General features: G+C 50.9%; 1 protein-coding gene across 2 annotated transcripts in view; it reads right to left on the bottom strand.

The window, feature by feature from the left end:
- TNS3 (tensin 3) overlaps nucleotides 1-18,639 on the bottom strand; it is a 353,662-nt gene that overhangs the window by 308,592 nt on the left and 26,431 nt on the right. The window contains exon 1 of one of the 2 annotated variants that reach the window (XM_033194198.1): nucleotides 3,135-3,507. The exons of the other annotated variant lie outside the window; for it this stretch is intronic. The gene's annotated coding sequence lies outside the window, so the exon portion shown is untranslated. Of the gene's footprint in view, nucleotides 1-3,134; nucleotides 3,508-18,639 lie in introns of those variants that run through there. 2 annotated transcript variants of the gene reach the window in all.

Below are 18,639 nucleotides of genomic sequence, written 5' to 3' on the forward strand. Positions count from 1 at the left end.
GTCTTAGAAGCAGTGAGGCAGCGTGGAAATGACACACCTGTGAACCACAATCCCTGTGAAGATGAAGCCACGCAACACGCCCTTCACTGTGGAGGCCGAAAGAACTGTGTTCCATGTCATGATGGTTAACTAAACACCTACTTAATTAACCAACTAACCAGCATCCCTTATTCTAGATCAACAAGGATAGCAGCAGAGGATTCTAGATAGACAGGACTGGCTCTAGGTCATTCCAGGCATGGCTTGCAGGGGTTAGCTGATCCCCCAATGATTTCTGGAGTCCTACAGGAAGGACCCGGGGGTCCCAGGGTCAACTCACCTCCTGGAGAGGTGACGCCCAGACCTACCCTTCCCATGGCAGCCCCTGCTGCATGGAGCAAACCTACCAGATCCACCCGCAACACAGGAGGTTCCTCCTCCCTGGGAAATCTATGGGGCCACTGTGAGGAAGCCTCGAAGCCTCAATTCTAAGTGTGCTGCTGAGGCACTCAGCAAATGTCTCTGGCCTCCTAGTAAGTGGCAGGGATCTAAATAATGCTTTCTGCCCTCAGGAAGGTGGAAAGTTCCTCCCCCTCGCAAGTTCATACACAGGGACACAGAGGGAACAAGAGGCTTCCCCTGAACAGGGGTGGTTTACAGTAGGCTGATCTTAGGAAAGGGGTGGGGCACATAGAGTCAGAGGACTGGGCTCATTCAGATCCCTAACTGTTCCCGGACTTTAGGAATTTACTTGGTATTTTACTCATCTGTAAAATGGGTCCTTGTGTAGAATGCTAAGCAGATGTAAGCTGCGACTGCCAGATGGTAGTAGGTCAGCCCCTCCACTCACTGTTCTTGCCATATTACCTCCTCCTCAGGTCTCTGCTATCCCCTTCAGCAACACCTCCTGCAGTGGAGGAACACACTTTGACACCCACTTTCCTGCCTTTTATTTCCAGAGTCACATTTGCAAATAGCTCACTATCAAAACATTAGGTGCCAAAGAGATACTTTGTAAAAAAAAAAAAAAAAAAAAATCCATTTGCATTCAAGAATAAGTAGTGCAGCTCGCTTCCAAACCACTAGGTACCAAAGATATACTTTGTAAGAAAAAACAAAACAATCAATTTGCATTCAGGAATAAGTAGTGCCCCGGGGCTACTAGTTTTTCCATCTTGCTGATTTTTAAAGAAATAATTCAGCTGAGCTGCTGATAGCTATGGCAGCCTCAGCTGAGGAATTGCTGTCTGGACATGCATTAGAATTCAGGCGACAGTCAGACATGCAGCAGCAGCCAGGAGCAGGGCTCTGGAACCCCACAGTCCTGTCCCAGAATCCCAGGCTGCACTAGTGCCATGTTTCATTTCATCTCGGCCAAGTTACTTGGCCTTCCTTTGCCTCAGTTTACTCGTCTGTAAAATGGGGTAATCATAATCCCAACTTCCTCCAAGGACTGTAATTTGGGTGAAATGAAATGAATGCCTGCAAAGCATTTAGCACAAGCAAACACTCAATAAGCGTTCCTGTTACTTTGTCTTCGGGGTCACCATTACTATTTCTAAGGTCAGGAGTCTGGCTTGCTGCCAGTTCCTCCTGTCAGCTCCCTGTGTACACAACCCCCACCCCCTGTGCTGCCACACCCCCACCAGGACCCTGAGCACCTCCATCTCTGGGTAATGGCCTTGCCCCTCCACCCTCCAGCTGCAGAGACTCCCCACCCCCTCCCTGGCCCTCAAGGCCTCAGCACAGAAAAGCCTTTCTTAATACTTGTTGATTGATTTGCAAATATAACCTCACAGGCCCCAAAGAGGGAAGAACCAGAATCACCAGAACAAGCAACCCTCATTCAAAAGGGAAAGCATGAAAGCACTTTAAAAAAGTAATATGCACAGACCAAAGCCTCAAGAAAATCTACCAAAATATCAAAAGGTTGGTTAGTTCTGAAGGGCTATGCAATATTAATACAATGAGTTCTGCATTCATACTTTCCAGTATATTTTCAGAGTCCTCCATGATCATGCATTCAAGTAGTGAAAAAAATGGGGGAGAAGCCAACTCGGAAGATCAAAGTGTGCGAATGGGCCCCAAGGAAGCCTGGGGGCTTCCCAGGGCGTTGTGACCACCCTCAATAGTGCTCTCTGCTGGCCCCACACCCTGAGGGCGCTTTGAGTTTTTCAACCACGCTGGAGTCCGGGTCACCTGCTGACACTGTCTGGAGAATGCCAGAGGAACGCCTAAGTGTCTTCCCGCCACAGACACTCAAATCACTCCAAGCAAAGGACCCCGGACTCACATGTCAGGTCGCTGCATAGCACCGACACAGAGACCCCTGGGACGTCAGGGACCCTCCTTCCTGCTGCTTGTCAGCGACAGCTCCCGCGTGCCAGGAAGCACATGCCACAGAGCTGGCCCCCAGCCTGGGGCAGCCCCCCACCCCACCCCATCCCGGAACATCCCCCCGCCCCGAGGTCCCGTCCTTCGGGGAAAAAAAGGAAGCGCGAAAGGACCCCCTACCTCCCATCCACCAAAGGGAAAGGGAAAGAGACGCACTGAGAGTTTGTCTAGAAAAAGTAGGAGAAGGGTTTCGAGCCTGCCCATTGAAGCCCCTAGCTGCGCTCTCCACCTGGAGTCTCGAGAAGGAGTCCTAGGGTACAGAGTCCGATCCGTCCCGACAGCGACTGCGACAGAGCTGCTCCAGTCTCTGCCCGCAGTCTCAGTCCAGGGCGCCCGGGCGCCACGGGTCCCACTCGAGTGGTCCTGCGTCCCAGCCCTGTCTCCAAACCCAGGCAGTCAGTGCCCCGGTCCCCGGACTCCAGCGGAGCTGGCCCGCGCGCCCCAGCCCCTGTCCTGGGACTCCTGCCGAGCCGCCGCCGGCCACGCGCCCCAAACCCCGTACCCGCGCGCACCAAACCCCTTGCCCGTGCGCCCCCAGCCGGGTCCCCGCGGTCCCTAACCTGGGTTCCCCCATGAGCCCATCTCCGCTCCCTGAGCTCCCGTCCTCCGCGTTCACCGAACTCCATCCCCGCGCCCCAGCTCCAGATCCCTGCGCTCCCCAAGCGTCGTTCCTGCGCCCGGACCGCGAAAGCCCGCGCCGGGCCCGAAACAAAGAGGGCGGCGGCGCGTAGCGGCGTTTCCTCCTTCCCCCGCCCCAGTACCTGGGGAAGCCTGCGGCGCGGTCCGGCGGGGCGATGGCCGCAGCGAGGCTGGGCTCCGAGTAGCGCGCGGGCGGGCCCGTCCTCCTGGCTGGCGGCCGGCGCCAGCTGCAGGGCCCCCTCGAGGCGGCGCGGGCAATCGCCACGGCCGGCCCCCGCGCCCGCGCCCGCGCCCCGAGCCTGGTGGGTCACCTGGCCTCATCACCCTAACAATACGGCGCGCCTCCAGGCGCAGGTCACCCGGGCCCCCAGCCCTGCCGAGGTGTGCTCTGGGACATCCCTTAGCTGGCCGCGGAGGGGACCCGGCATTATCGGACCCATTGAGCAGCCCAGGCTCCAAGCGGTCTGGAGACTTGCAGGTTCCACCGGGCCGGTGTTAGAGTACCTGGGGAGGCGGGTTCGGATCCTGGTTCCTGCACAACCAGTTCATTCTTTAATTAAGCGCTTGTAATTAAGGTGCTCGCCGGGAGCAAGACCTACCCTCCCTCTTGTGGCCCACAGTCTAGTGGGGTCGCGTATACATAAAGGAGCACAGCCGCTCCGGAAAGCCCAGGGTGCCGTAGAAGCCCCTGAAAGACCCAGCTAATGAAGGGAGGAGGTCAGGGAAGTCTTTAGAAGTCACATGACTTCTTAAAATGCGCCGGGACAAATGAGCAGAATTTAGGCAAGCCAGGCGGAAACCAGAAAAACCATCCCGAGCAGAGAGATTCTCAGAGGAGGAAAGGCCTATAGGTTGTTCATCCTGACTGTCTATCTCTGAGATTCAGATGACCCTGAACTCTGTCTCTTAGCCTCAGTTTCCCCATTTGTGAGATCGGAGGAATAGAAAAATTCTGCAGAAATCAGAAGTGCTCTTCCTCCAGGGAGGTCACAAGAGAAATTTCATCAGCGGTTCCTCCTGTGGTCCTTTGCAGGAAAACATCTTCCCCGCCAGCCTCCCACAGAAGAGAGATCTAGATTTCATCTGCCACGTGGAGCAGGCGGTCTCATCATCCCACTAGGAGCAGGGCCCAGGGCAAATTTTGGAGGTCAGTCACCTCCAAAACTTTGGATTCGGGAGCAGAACTGCCTAACCCATCCGCAGCCCTGGAGTCCTGCCCTGCTCCTCTGTCCCCTTCAGGGCAGCGGGGAAAGCAGGGAAAACAGCTTATCAGAGATGGCAGAGAAACTGAGCAAGAATAATTATCCTGGAAAAGACTTTCAGAAGCAACCAACAGAAACTTGGAGGCTCCAGATCCAAACAGCTGAGAATGTGGGGCCTGAGCCATGCTCTGACTCCACTCCCACCACACAAGGAGAAACAAGAGCTGTTTTTCTGGAAGACTTGAACAACCCCTGCTATGCTCTGGAAGGTAGTGTCGTTTCTCATCCCCAGACTGATCTGGGTACTTATTCCCAGGCAAAGACTTCATGAACACCAAGCCCCAACCCTCAGAGATGAGGCAGTCATTTTTCCTGCCCTCTAGGAGACACCAGGCCAAGAGTCAATGAGATGAGTCAGGGGGTGCCAGGGAAGATGCCACAGGGGAAGGTGGGGAGGAGGCCACAGCCAGCTGAGTTAGGAATAGGGGGTGAGGCTGGTACTGTTACGATCCCCTTTGTCCTGTTAAGGAAACCGGATCTGACATTCTAGGCAACTTGTTGAAGGTCACCCACCTGGTCAGGCAAAGAAAGTGGGAGGGACTCAGGACTATCTGACCTTGAGGCTACTCTTTAACTACTTCCCAGCTGCCTGACCACACCATCCACTCTGTGCAATTGGACCAAATCATCACTTTGCTCAACCCTCTCTTCCATTAGACTGTGGTGACCTTCACACCCAGAGCCAATTACGTGCTATTCTGTGCATCACAGAAACCGTCATAATACCAAAAACCATGTTGGCCGAGTGACAACATGAATTTGCATCAAATGGGTGCAGTGTTAGGGCACCCATTTACAGGAGTTGACACTGTTGTTTGCCTGAGAACTCATAGTCAGGAAAACTCAGTGCAGTGCTGGGGTTCTCTGGCCCTTTGTCAGGGAGCCTCTCCTAAAGTCTCTCCAAACTGCTACTCACACCAAAGCCAGATGGCCCCACCGGCTGCACTACCCTTGTTGGGGTAGCAACGGAAGGGGATGCCCCAGCCACACCTTTGTTTAGGAAAAATTGATTTGGGTGCTCATTCATGCAGTGTCTGTGGTTATATTCCCTGGCAGTGTCTCAAGAAAGGAGAAAAAAACCAGGCTCCAGTATCCCCATGCACTCAGTTTTGGCTGGGGCATCTGCTCCCCAGGTTCCCCACACCTCGTCCAGAGACACATGAAGGGAAGCCTCTTTGGATCCCCTGTCAGGACCTGGGCCCCTTCCAGAGCTTCGCTTCCCCAGTCCAGGGCCTCCCCACTTCCCAGGCTGCAACTTCGAGTTTCCAATAAATTAGACAAAAACAAGGCATGAACAAGTATCTGGAAAAGGGAATGTGCATTTTTTCTATCCTTAGCCATCCAAAAAAAATCTCAAATTTGAAAGCAAAAGTCCCCAACATTTAGCTGAAAAAAAAAAAAAAAGCAGTAATATGCCAAAAGTGGCCTCTCCCTCCTAGTATGCCAAGCAGAGGGCAGGGAAGTCTGGGCAAGAACCTCCCGCCAATCTCCTTCCTCCCTGAGCCCTTCTCTGCAGACTCATTCTTGCTTCTCCCCTGTAGGAGTTTTAGAAGATGTGTTGGAAGCTTGTCATTGCAATGAAGATTGTCTTTGCCGCCGCAAAAATCTGATAATTTGTTCCCTAGATCAAGGGAGGTATATGAGCAAGGACTTGGATATTTTCCCTTATTTCTTATTTTCTGTCACTTAAGTTAGTATTTCCCAAAGACCAACTGAAAGAGAAGCAGGAAACATTACACAGGATGGAGTTACAAAGCTCTACAGGGTGTTCAGAGAACTGTGAAGTTGGAGCATGAGCAAATGCCTGTGTTTTGCCTTAAGATACTGAGTCTCGGCCGGGCGCGGTGGCTCAAGCCTGTAATCCCAGCACTTTGGGAGGCCGAGACGGGCGGATCACGAGGTCAGGAGATCGAGACCATCCTGGCTAACCCGGTGAAACCCTGTCTCTACTAAAAAATACAAAAAACTAGCAGGGCGAGGAGGCGGGCGCCTGTAGTCCCAGCTACTCGGGAGGCTGAGGCAGGAGAATGGCGTAAACCCGGGAGGCGGAGCTTGCAGTGAGCTGAAATCCAGCCACTGCACTCCAGCCTGGGCGACAGAGGGAAACTCCGTCTCAAAAAAAAAAAAAAAAGATACTAAGTCTCAGCTGGGCAGGGTGGCTCACACCTATAATCCCAGCACTTTGGGAGGCTGAGGAGGGCGGATCATGAGGTCAAGAGATCGAGATCATCCTGGCCAATATGGTGAAACCCCGTCTCTACTAAAAATACAAAAATTAGCTGGGAGTGGTGGCACACACCTGTAGTTCAAGCTACTCTGGAGGCAGAGTGAAGTGCAGAGACAGGAGAATCACTTGAACCCAGGAGGTGGAGCTTGCAGTGAGCTGAGATCACACCACTGCACTCCAGCCTGGGTGACAGAGCAAGACTCTGCCTCAAAAGAAAAAAGAAAGAAAAAAAAAAGATACTAAGTCCCTTGAGACTCTTATTGGAACATCTGGCCCTTTTCTGTCTTCCTTTTTCTCTTCCCAAACACACGAATCCTCACCTGCAACTCAACAAAGTGGGCTTTACACTTGGCAGGCCTGGCTAGAGGCACCTCAGCTTTTCCATGTCTTAGAACCTTTTCGGAATGTATGTAACCTTGGTGTTTGTGATGGTTCATGTCAGATGTCAACTTGACTGGGCTAAGGGCTGCCCAGATAGCTGGTAAAATGTGATTTCTGGGTGTGTGGGTGGGGCATTTCCGAAAGAGCTTATTAGCATTTCAATGGGTAGACTGAGTAAAGCAAATCCATCCTCACCAATTTGGGTGGGCACCATCCAGTCCTTCAAGGGCCCAAGTAGAAAATAAAAAGGCAGAAAAAGGGTGAATTCTTCCCCTTCCTTCTTGAGCTGGAACATTCATTTTCTTTTGCCCTGAAATACCAGTGCTCCTGGTTTTCAGGCCTTTGGACTGAGACTGGCAATTACACCACAAGCTTTCCTGTGTCTCCAGTTTGCAGATGTAGAACTTAGCCTCCATAACTGTGTGAGCCAATTCCTACAATAAATTTTTTCTAAGCTGGGCACGATGGCTCACGCCTGTAATCCCAGCACTTTAGAGGCAAAGGCGGGCAGATCACGAGGTCAGGAGATCAAGACAATCCTGGCTAACATGGTGAAACCCCGTCTCTACTAAAAAATAAAAAAATAAAAAATTAGCCGAGTGTGGTGGCAGGCGCCTGTAGTCCCAGCTACTCGGGAAGCTGAGGCAGGAGAATGGCGTGAACCCAGGAGGCAGAGCTTGCAGTGAGCCAAGAATGCACCACTGCATTCCAGCCTAGGCAACAGAGCGAGACTCCATCTCAAAAATAAATAAATAAATAAATTTCTCCTTTATATCTGCATATGCCCTATTGGTTCTGTTTCTCTGGAGAACCCTAATACAGAACCTTGTTTCCAGAAACTGCACCTGCACACCAACTCTACAAACATGGGCCCTGGGAGCCCACTTCATGGATGCCCACTGCATGGATGCAGATTCAGGTTCTTCTTCTTCTCCTTCTCCTTTTCCTTCTCCTTCTTCCTCCTCCTCCTCCTCCTCTTCTTCCTCCTCCTCTTCTTCCTCTTCCTCTTCTTTTCTTCTTCCTCTTCTTCCTCCTCTTCTTCCTCTCCTCTTCTTCCTCCTCCTCTTCTTCCTCTTCCTCTTCTTTTCTTCTTCCTCTTCTTCCTCCTCTTCTTCCTCCTCCTCCTCCCCTTCCTCCTCCCCTTCTCCTCCTCCTTCTTCTTCTTTGACAGAGTTTCGCTCTTGTTGCCCAGACTGCAGTGCAATGGCGCAATCTCGGCTCACCACAATCTCCGCCTCCCAGGTTCAAGCAATTCTCCTGCCTCAGCCTCCTGAGTAGCTGGGATTACAGGCATGCACCACCATGCCCAGCTAATTTTTGTATTTTCAGTAGAGACAGGTTTCTCCATGTTGGTCCGACTGGTCTTGAATTCCCAACTTCAGATGATCTGCCCACCTCCGCCTCCCAAAGTGTTGGGATTACAGGCGTGAGCCACCACACCCAGCCCAGGTTCTTCTTCTTAACATACCTATAGGGACTTCTTGCACTGTGCCAGCCCCATGGCCCTCTGCTTCTAGAATCACTGCAGTAAAAAATCAGAGCCTGAATGAAGTCAACATTGGTTACCCTGGTTGGATCTGAGATTCCAGATTTTTCCGACTGCAAGAACCTTCACTACCCATGACAAATGCTTGACTGACTCCCATGATGGGGATCACCCAGCTTGGTAGAAATCAGCCCATTCTTTGCCCAGTAGGAAGGCCTTTCTTGGAGAGCAGTGATAATCTGATGACATCATGACAGATATCTCCCAATGGCTATAAGGGAACAGGAGAGGGAGCCTGGGGAGGGCTCTCTGCAGGGACTGCCTGAGAATCAGGAGTCTGCCAGGCAGACCTTTCTGGAGCCATGTGGGTGGAGGAGGGGCAGGCTGCAGGTGCAAAGCAGGAAGCCCTGTAAGAGCCTGGTGTCAGTGCGAGGGGGCAGTGCTCGAGCCTGTGCCGGGCAATGCGAGGAGGTGGCCAGAGGGGACGAAGACAGGCAGTGAGAGAGAGCCCACAGGAGGCTGTTGAGAGCCTAGGCTGGAGAAACATGCAGGAGGGGCCACATGGTGGAATGGCTAAACTTGGATCCTTTTAAATTCAAGTAGATTATAGTAAGAATTCTGGAGCTGCATCACAAACACCTCTGCGAGCCTCAGTTTTCTAACCTGTAAAATGAAGGTATTAAACCTAAAGCCACATGAACTTTATGAGAACTGGGTGAGATTACCTTCCTGAAGCTCTTAGCACAGTGCCTGAGGCACAAGGAGAACTTGGCAAACCATGGCTCCACAGCAGTTGTTTGAGAGGTGCCGTCTGCCTGGGCAGGCCTTGGAGATTGGCTGGAGAGGGGAATGAGTGCAACCAGCCTTGAGAAGTGCCCTGGCCGAAGAGTGACCACTGGCCCCACAGGGTCTGGTGCCTTAGGGGTGCTCACAGAAATATAGACCAAAGCAGCTAGATCATTGGCTTGGGGCTCTGTGGTTTTGCTCTGTGGGCCAGGCGTGGTGGCTCGTGCCTGTAATCCTAGCACTGTGGGAGGCTGAGGCAGGAGGATCACTTGAGGTCAGGAGTTCGAGACCAGTCTGGCCAACATGGAGAAACCCTACCTCTACTAAAAACACAAAAATTAACTAAGCATGGTGGTGAACGCCTGTAATTCCGGCTACTCAGGAGGCTGAGGCATGAGAATTGCTTGAACCCAGGGGCAGCGGTTATATTGAGCTGAGATCTCACCACTGCACTCCAGCCTGGGCAACAGAGTGAGATTCTGCCTCACATAAAACAATAAATACATAAATAAATACATATATACATACATACATACATACATACAATTATGAAATAGAGAAGGGAATGTCTATTCAAATGTTTTATGTCCACTTGGCAGCAATCCCCTGGAAACCCTAAAGCTCTTTGCAGCTACCTGACGGGCGGCTGGGAGTCCCACAGAAGGGAAAAGCGGGTTCTGCTGGCTCCCTCTGTTGCTTTGCCTGGAAGAGCCTGTTTCCGCTTATTCTAGAAAACTTCCAACTTGGCTGAGCGTGGTGGCTCATGACTGTAATCCCAGCATTTCGGGAGGCCAAGGCAGGTGGATCACCTGAGGTCAGGAATTCAAGACCAGCCTGGCCAACATGGTGAGACCCCGTCTCTACTGAAAATACAAAAAATTTAGCTGGGCGTGTTGGCAGGCACCTATAATCCCAGCTACTCGGGAGGTTGAGACAGGGAAATCACTTAAACCTGGGAGGCGGAGGTTGCGGTGAGCCGAGATCGTGCCATTGCACTCCAGCCTGGGCAACAAGAGCGAAACTCTGTCTCAAAAAAGAAAAGAAAACCTCCAGGTCATCCACCAGGTTTCTGCTAGGAGCTTGCCTGGCTGCCCCGCATCACATCATTGGAGTGTCATCTTCTGGTCAAGACTTCTCTGACTCAGAGCCGCACAAATTTTTGGGAATGGTTTTCATCTCTACAACACCCCTTCCTACCTTTCATGCTGTATGTCCTTTGCACAACATACTAGTTTCTAAAAATGAGACTACAGTTGTCTAGTTTTCTGGAAAACGATGTCATTTTCTAAAAGGAAATGATGAACCCTAGGAGCGGAAAGCCGCGACTGCCCACCCATCCCCATGCACAAGTCTCCACAGTGCCCAGCCCCATGTGCTCAGGTCCTCTTCTGACTCTTTTTTTTTTTTTTTGAGACAGAGTCTCGCTCTACCGCCCAGGCTGGAGTGCAGTGGCCGGATCTCAGCTCACTGCAAGCTCCGCCTCCCGGGTTCCCGCCATTCTCCTGCCTCAGCCTCCCAAGTAGCTGGGACTACAGGCGCCCGCCACCTCGCCCGGCTAGTTTTTTGTATTTTTAGTAGAGACGGGGTTTCACCGTGTTAGCCAGGATGGTCTTGATCTCCTGACCTCGTGATCCGCCCGTCTCGGCCTCCCAAAGTGCTGGGATTCCAGGCGTGAGCCCCCTGCGCCCGGCCAGTTCAGGTCCTCTTCTGATGCCACTGCAGGCACCACAGTCATTAACTAAACTCCCCTCGGTGCTGCCCTTGTGTCAGTTTTCCTCATACTCGCCAGGAACTAAAAACACTCCTGGAACCAAAGTAAGCATCATCACTTACATTTACCCAGATTTTATTCCCCAAGTACCACCAAAAGAAATTAGCGACTGGGTGCGGTGGCTCACAGCTGTAATCCCAGCACTTTGGGAGGCTGAAGGTCCATCTCCTGAGGTCAAGAGTTTGAGACCAGCCTGGCCAGTATGGTGAAACCCCGTCTCTACTAAAAATATACAAATTAGCTGGGAGTGGTGGCGCGCACCTGTAGTTCCAGCTACTGAGGAGGCTGAGACAGGAGAATAGCTTGAACCCAGGAGGTGGAGGTTGCAGTGAGCTGAAATGCGCCACTGCACTCCTGCCTGGGTGACAGAGCAAGACTCCATCTCAAAAAAAAAAAAAAAAAAAAAAAAGAAAAGAAAAAGAAAGAAAGAAGAGAAAAAGAGGAAAAAAAAGAAACTACCAAGACCCATGCCGGGCACAGTGGCTCACACCTGTAATCCCAGCACTTTGGGAAGCTGAAGCGAGTGGATTACCCAAGGTCAGGAGTTTGAGACCAGCCTGACCAATATGGTAAAACCCTGTCTCTACTAAAAATACAAAAATTAGCCTGGCGTGGTGGCTCATGCCTGTAATCCTAGCTACTTGGGAGACTGAGGCAGAAGAATCGCTCGAACCTGGGAGACGGAGGTTGCTGTGACTGGAGATTGCGACACTGCATTCCAGCCTGGGTGACAGAGTAAGACTCCATCTCAAAAAAAAAAAAAAAAAAAATTAGCAAGACTCAAGACTCCGCTTCTGGTTTCCTGGGTAGGATTCCAGAACCTTCTCTGCAGTATCTAGACTTGGAGAAGAACGTTCTGTGGCAATGTTCTTAGGTCAGCATCCTGCTCACTCCCATACGTGGGCCTGGGACATTGCTGGCACAGCCTGTGGGGGGGCAATGAGCAGGTAGGAATCTGACAGCAGGAAGACAGCCAGAGTGGAGGTGATGCGAGACACCTGTGTGAGCAGACGCTCCCTCTCCCTTCCTCCCTCCCTCCTTCCTCCCCTCTCTCTCTCCTCTTCTCTCCCCTTCTTTTATTCCCCGACCCTGCCTTTTCTTCCTCTCTCCCTCTCCTTCTCTTTTTCTCCTTTTCTTTTCTCTTCTCTCTCTCTCATGGTCTCTCTCTCTCTCACTTCTATCTTTCCTCTATCTTCCCTTCTTCTCCCCCCTTCCCTCTCTCATCTCTCTCTCACTCTCTTCCTCTCTCTTTAGACTACGGTAGCATAATTTTCTCTCTCCCCTTTCTCTCTCTTCCTCTCTCTCCTTTCTCCCTCTCTCACTCTGCCCCTTACTGTCTGTCCCCCTCCCTCAATCTCTCTTCTTCTTTCTCTCTCTTAGGACACATATCCAAAGGACAATAGGACTCAGATGAAAACTGGATGAAAATTGTAAGAACTATTTCTCAGGGCTGAGCACAGTGGCTCACATCTGTAATCCTAGCACTTTGGGAGGCCAAAGCAGGTGGATCACGAGGTCAGGAGTTCAAGACCAGCCTGACGAACATGGTGAAATCCTGTCTCTACTAAAAACACAAACATTAGCCGGGCCTGGTGGCGCATGCCTGTAATCCCACCTACTCAGGAGGCTGAGGCAGGAGAATCGCTTGAACCTGGGAGGCGGAGGTTGCAGTGAAGAGAGATCATGCCACTGCACTCCAGCCTGGGCAACAAAGCAAGATTCTGTCTCAAAAAAAAAAAAAAAAGAATTATTTCTTGGCGCTGGGCGCAGTGGCTCACACCTGTAATCCTAGCACTTTGGGAGGCCAAGGCTGGCGGATCACCTGAGGTCAGGAGTTTGAGATCAGCCTGGCCAACATGGCGAAACCCCATCTCTATTAAAAAAAACAAAAAAATTAGCCAGGCATGGTGGTGCGCGCCTGTTGTCCCAGCTACTTAGGAGGCTGAGGCAGGAGAATCGCTCGAACCCGGGAGGCAGAGGTTGCAGTGAGCCAAGGTCACACCACCGCACTGCAGCATGACGGATAAAGTGAGACTCTGACTCAAAAAAAAAAAGAATTACTTCTCAGAGGACACAGTGAGCCATCATGTTTAGGGTCTTAAGGGATGCCACCCTTGTCTGGTGTCTCTCACCACCTAGACCTTGGTGGAGAGAGATTCACTTTTTTTTTTTTTTTGAGACGGAGTCTCGCTCTGTCGCCCAGGCTGGAGTGCAGTGGCCGGATCTCAGCTCACTGCAAGCTCCGCCTCCCGGGTTTACGCCATTCTCCTGCTTCAGCCTCTCAAGTAGCTGAGACTACAGGCGCCTGCCACCGCGCCCGGCTAGTTTTTTGTATTTTTTTTTAGTAGAGACGGGGTTTCACCATGTTAGCCAGGATGGTCTCGATCTCTTGACCTCGTGATCCGCCCATCTCGGCCTCCCAAAGTGCTGGGATTACAGGCTTGAGCCACCGCGCCCGGCCGAGATTCACATTTGAGCCCCAGTTGTCACTGGCAGTGAGATGGAGACCCCTTTCCCCTCCGAGCCAAAGGCCTCAGTCACGATATTAAGAAAATAATCCCGGCTGGTCACGGTGGCTCACGCCTGTAATCCCAACACTTTGGAAGGTTGAGGTGAGCAGATCACCTGAGGTCAGGAGTTCGAGACCAGCCTGATCAACATGGAGAAATCCTGTCTCTACTAAAAATTCAAAATTAGCAGGGCGTGGTGGCACATGCCTGTAATCCCAGCTACTCGAGAGACTGAGGCAGGAGAATCGCTTGAACCTGGGAGGCGGAGGTTGTGGTGAGCTGAAATCGTGCCATTACACTGCAGCCTGGGCAATATGAGCAAAACTCTGTCTTAAAAAAAAAAAATAGAAAAAGAAAAAGAAAAGAAAGTAATGCCAGCCAGACATGGTGGCTCACGCCTGTAATCCCAGCACTTTGGGAGGCTGAGCCAGGCGGATCACCTCAGGTCAGGAGTTCGAGACCAGCCTGACCAACATGGAGAAAGCTCGTCTCTACTAAAAATACAAAATTAGCCTGGTGTGGTGATGCATGCCTGTAATCCCAGCTACTTGGAAGCCTGAGGCAGGAGAATCGCTTGAACTCGGGAGGCGGAGGTTGCAGTGAGCTGAAATTGCGCCATTGCAATCCAGCCTGGGCAACAAGAGCAAAATTCCGTCTCAAAACAAAACAAAACAACAAACAATAAAATAATCCCCATCTCCTCACTGTAAAGGGTTGCAATGAACAAGAAGATAATCTGGACAAAGCAATCTATGAAACAAAGAGAAACAAGCTATGATGACATTGATATGTGACTTGGGTATTGCACATGAATAATAATTAGTATGTGAGTAGGCAAAATAGCCATGCATGGTGGTGCTCACCTGTGGTCCCAGCTACTCAGGAGGCTGAGGTGGGAGGACAGCTTCGGCCCAGGTGTTCGAGCCTGCAGTGAGCCATGACCATGCCATTGCACTCCAGCCTGGGCATCACAGTGAGACCCTATCTCTAAAGTAAATATATAAAAATAACATAAAATGCCAGAGCGCACGTTTACTGTGTGGCTTTGGCAAGTTCACTAATTTCTCTGTGCCTCAGTTTCTTCTTCTGTGAAAAATGGAGATGATGGCCGGGCACGGTGGCTCAAGCCTGTAATCCAGCACTTTGGGAGGCTGAGCCAGGCGGATCACCTCAGGTCAGGAGTTCGAGACCAGCCTGACCAACATGGAGAAAGCTCGTCTCTACTAAAAATACAAAATTAGCCTGGTGTGGTGATGCATGCCTGTAATCCCAGCTACTTGGAAGCCTGAGGCAGGAGAATCGCTTGAACTCGGGAGGCGGAGGTTGCAGTGAGCTGAAATTGCGCCATTGCAATCCAGCCTGGGCAACAAGAGCAAAATTCCGTCTCAAAACAAAACAAAACAACAAACAATAAAATAATCCCCATCTCCCTCACTGTAAAGGGTTGCAATGAACAAGAAGATAATCTGGACAAAGCAATCTATGAAACAAAGAGAAACAAGCTATGATGACATTGATATGTGACTTGGGTATTGCACATGAATAATAATTAGTATGTGAGTAGGCAAAATAGCCATGCATGGTGGTGCTCACCTGTGGTCCCAGCTACTCAGGAGGCTGAGGTAGGAGGACAGCTTCGGCCCAGGTGTTCGAGCCTGCAGTGAGCCATGACCATGCCATTGCACTCCAGCCTGGGCATCACAGTGAGACCCTATCTCTAAAGTAAATATATAAAAATAACATAAAATGCCAGAGCGCACGTTTACTGTGTGGCTTTGGCAAGTTCACTAATTTCTCTGTGCCTCAGTTTCTTCTTCTGTGAAAAATGGAGATGATGGCCGGGCACGGTGGCTCAAGCCTGTAATCCCAGCACTTTGGGAGGCCGAGACGGGCGGATCACGAGGTCAAGAGATCGAGACCATCCTGGCTAACTTGGTGAAACCCCGTCTCTACTAAAAATACAAAAAACTAGCTGGGCGAGGTGGCGGGCGCCTGTAGTCCCAGCTACTCGGGAGGCTGAGGCAGGAGAATGGCGTGAACCCGGGAGGCGGAGCTTGCAGTGAGCTGAGATCCGGCCACTGCACTCCAGCCTGGGAGACAGAGCCAGACTCCGTCTCAAAAAAAAAAAAAAGAAAAAAGAAAAAAGAAAAATGGAGATGATACCAGAACCAATACTAGCAGGCTGCTGTGAACACTAAGTACATGTTCTGTGATCCATTTAGAGCTATGTCCAGCACTTCGTGCAAATGTAGCCACTATGATTATCTCACTGTCAGTGCTACTCGAGGGGCAGCTTATCCCCTAAACATAATGACCACTCAATTAGGGGCTGTCAAGAGAAGATAGCAGCAAAGCAAGCTACCCAGCTAAAGAAGTTGACTTCATCTCTCCCTAGCTCCTCCCGAAGCCAGACTATCTGCCTGAGGTGTTTATTCCAAACCTGGCTGATCATGAAAATCACGTTGGAGGAGGGGGCAATTAAACATTCAGATCCCTGAGCCCAGATCCTCTAAATTCCAGGGCGGGTCCAGGAATGTGCTTGAAAAAAAAAAAAAAAAAGGCCTCCACGTTTTGTAGTTACCGCATGATAAAGGAAAATGTTCATATTTAAAAGGCGTGCCTTGCTATCTTGGAGGTTATTAACCTGAGCCTCTTTTATAGTTAAAGACTGTCTTTCATTGGGGAACAAAAATCTGCAGATTTCGCGGTGGCTCAAGCCTGTAATCCCAGCACTTTGGGAGGCCGAGACGGGCGGATCACGAGGTCAGGAGATCGAGACCATCCTGGCTAACTTGGTGAAACCCCGTCTCTACTAAAAATACAAAAAACTAGCTGGGCGAGGTGGCGGCGCCTGTAGTCCCAGCTACTCGGAGGCTGAGGCAGGAGAATGGCGTGAACCCGGGAGGCGGAGCTTGCAGTGAGCTGAGATCCGGCCACTGCACTCCAGCCTGGGAGACAGAGCCAGACTCCGTCTCAAAAAAAAAAAAAAAGAAAAAAGAAAAAAGAAAAATGGAGATGATACCAGAACCAATACTAGCAGGCTGCTGTGAACACTAAGTACATGTTCTGTGATCCATTTAGAGCTATGTCCAGCACTTCGTGCAAATGTAGCCACTATGATTATCTCACTGTCAGTGCTACTCGAGGGGCAGCTTATCCCCTAAACATAATGACCACTCAATTAGGGGCTGTCAAGAGAAGATAGCAGCAAAGCAAGCTACCCAGCTAAAGAAGTTGACTTCATCTCCTCCCTAGCTCCTCCCGAAGCCAGACTATCTGCCTGAGGTGTTTATTCCAAACCTGGCTGATCATGAAAATCACGTTGGAGGAGGGGGCAGTTAAACATTCAGATCCTTGAGCCCAGATCCTCTAAATTCCAGGGCGGGTCCAGGAATGTGCTTGAAAAAAAAAAAAAAAAAAGGCCTCCACGTTTTGTAGTTACCGCATGATAAAGGAAAATGTACATATTTAAAAGGCGTGCCTTGCTATCTTGGAGGTATTAACCTGAGCCTCTTTTATAGTTAAAGACTGTCTTTCATTGGGGAACAAAAATCTGCAGATTTCGCGGTGGCTCAAGCCTGTAATCCCAGCACTTTGGGAGGCCGAGACGGGTGGATCACGAGGTCAGGAGATCGAGACCATCCTGGCTAACACGGCGAAACCCCGTCTCTACTAAAAAATACAAAAAACTAGCCGGGTGAGGTGGCGGGCGCCTGTAGTCCCAGCTACTCGGGAGGCTGAGGCAGGAGAATGGCGTGAACCCGGGAGGTGGAGCTTGCAGTGAGCTGATATCCGGCCACTGCACTCCAGCCTGGGCCGCAGAGCGAGACTCCGTCTCAAAAAAAGAAAAAAAAGAATTGGGCATATTCCCAAGGGTTTGAAGAAAAGCGTTCTGATCTGCGGAATTCCTCAGCTGCACTGCGTGCTCTGAGATCACGGCTCTGGCTGCATTAACCAGCCTGGGCCCCGCTCCGCATGACTCACCCACATAGACCTCAGGAGGGGTTTGGGAGCAAACCTGTGGCAATCAAATAGATTCTTACAATTGGAGAGGCGACCAGAAGCATTGAACTCAAGACAATATGTTGGTTTTCAGAGAAGGTATTTTGAAGGAGCTCCACTGACATCCACTTTTTTTTTTTTTTTTTTTAGGCGGAATTTTTTGCTCTTGTTGCCCAGGCTGGAGTGTAATGGGACGATTTCGGCTCACTGCAACCTCCGCCTCCCAGGTTCAGGCGATCCTCCTGCCTCAGCCTCCCGAGTAGCCAGGATTACAGGTGCATGCCACCACATGCGGCTAATTTTTGTATTTTTAGTAGAGGTGGGGTTTCACCAAGTTAGCCAGGATAGTCTCCAACTGCTGACCTTGTGATCTACCAGCCTTGGCCTCCCAAAGTGCTGGGATTACAGGCGTGAGCCACTGTGCCCAGCCCTGAAAATCCACTTTCTATGCAAAGGGCAGGAGAGTTTCTCCAACAGGTGGCCCAGGTTATAAAGCCACAAGGAAGGAGTGCTGCCCTTGCCGGACCACACTCACACGTGCTTTATCCACATTACTCCCTCATACTTGCCTCAGTAGCTCTCAGGTCCTGCTGGCCAGAATGATCAAAGTCATCTTGCTCAGAGGCCGCCAAAAAGCATCAGAGAAAACCCAGGTTACCCCCAGGGCTGACTCAGATTGTTTTGTGAATTTACATCTTTTCTTTTTTTTTTTTTTGAGACAGACTCTCACTCCCTGACCCAGGCTGGAGTGCAGTAGAGTGATCTCGGCTCACTGCAACCTCTGCCTCCCGGGTTCAAGCAGTTCTCCTGTCTCGGCCTCCTGAATAGCTGAAACTAAGGCGCACACCACTATGCCTGGCTAATTTTTGTCTTTTTAATGGAGACAGGGTTTCACCATGTTGGGCAGGCAGGTCTCAAACTCCTGACCTCAGGTGATCCACCCACCTCAGCCTCCCAAAGTGCTGCGATTACAGGCGTGATCCACCACACCTGGCTGTGAATTTGTATCTTTTTTTTTTTTTTTTTTGAGACAGAGTCTCGCTCTATCGCCCAGGCTGGAGTGCAGTGGCCGGATCTCAGCTCACTGCAAGCTCTGCCTCCCGGGTTTACGCCATTCTCCTGCCTCAGCCTCCCAAGTAGCTGGGACTACAGGCGCCCGCCACCATGCCCGGCTAGTTTTTTGTATTTTTTAGTAGAGACGG

Source organism: Trachypithecus francoisi, unplaced genomic scaffold (assembly GCF_009764315.1).
Source record: "Trachypithecus francoisi isolate TF-2019V2 unplaced genomic scaffold, Tfra_2.0 Lachesis_group4, whole genome shotgun sequence".
In the NCBI taxonomy this organism is placed as follows: domain Eukaryota; kingdom Metazoa; phylum Chordata; class Mammalia; order Primates; family Cercopithecidae; genus Trachypithecus; species Trachypithecus francoisi.